The sequence below is a fragment of the Arachis ipaensis genome, chromosome B5 (assembly GCF_059453495.1).
Source record: "Arachis ipaensis isolate K30076 ecotype BB chromosome B5, ASM5945349v1, whole genome shotgun sequence".
Classification (NCBI taxonomy): Eukaryota; Viridiplantae; Streptophyta; class Magnoliopsida; order Fabales; family Fabaceae; genus Arachis; species Arachis ipaensis.
This window is the reverse complement of record NC_142440.1, coordinates 84,870,101-84,870,901: the sequence shown is the minus strand read 5'-3', so window position 1 is coordinate 84,870,901 and position 801 is coordinate 84,870,101. Positions and strand designations below refer to the sequence as shown.

The following is an 801-nucleotide window of genomic DNA, read 5'->3' as shown; positions in this document are numbered from 1 at the left end:
ATTGCAGGGTTCTCAGGATCATAAGCTTCTTCTTCATAAGAAGCCTCTTGAGTATTGTTGGATGCAGCTTGCATTCCATGCAGACTCTGAGAGATCATATTGACTTGCTGAGTCAATATTTTGTTCTGAGCCAATATGGCATTCAGAGTATCAACTTCAACAACTCCCTTCTTCATAGGCGTCCCATTACTCACAGGATTCCTTTCAGAAGTGTACATGAACTGGTTATTAGCAACCATGTTAATGAGTTCTTGAGCTTCTGCAGGCGTTTTCTTTAGGTGAATGGATCCACCTGCAGAAGTGTCCAGTGACATTTTTGATAGCTCAGATAAACCATCATAGAATATATCCAGGATGGTCCATTCTGAAAGCATGTCAGAAGGACACTTTTTGGTCAACTGTTTGTATCTTTCCCAAGCTTCATAGAGGGATTCACCTTCTTTCTGTCTGAAGGTTTGAACATCAGCTCTAAGCTTGCTCAGCTTTTGAGGAGGAAAGTACTTGGCTAAGAAAGCCGTGACCAGCTTATCCCAAGAGTTCAGGCTGTCTTTGGGTTGAGAATCCAACCATAATCTAGCTCTGTCTCTTACAGCAAAAGGGAAAAGCATGAGCCTGTAGACTTCAGGATCTACTCCATTAGTCTTAACAGTATCACATATCTGCAAGAATTCAGTTAAGAACTGAAAAGGATCTTCAGATGGAAGTCCATGAAACTTGCAGTTCTGCTGCATCAGAGAAACTAATTGAGGTTTCAACTCAAAGTTGTTTGCTCCAATGGCAGGAATGGAGATGCTTCTTCCA

At 41.6% G+C, this 801-nt stretch overlaps 1 non-coding gene across 1 annotated transcript; it reads left to right on the top strand.

The window, feature by feature from the left end:
* The first annotated feature begins 368 nt into the window (after positions 1 to 368).
* LOC148564818 (small nucleolar RNA R71) lies at positions 369 to 476 on the top strand. The gene has a single exon (XR_015884197.1). It is a non-coding gene; the product is annotated as a small nucleolar RNA R71 (small nucleolar RNA).
* The last annotated feature ends 325 nt before the right edge of the window (positions 477 to 801 follow it).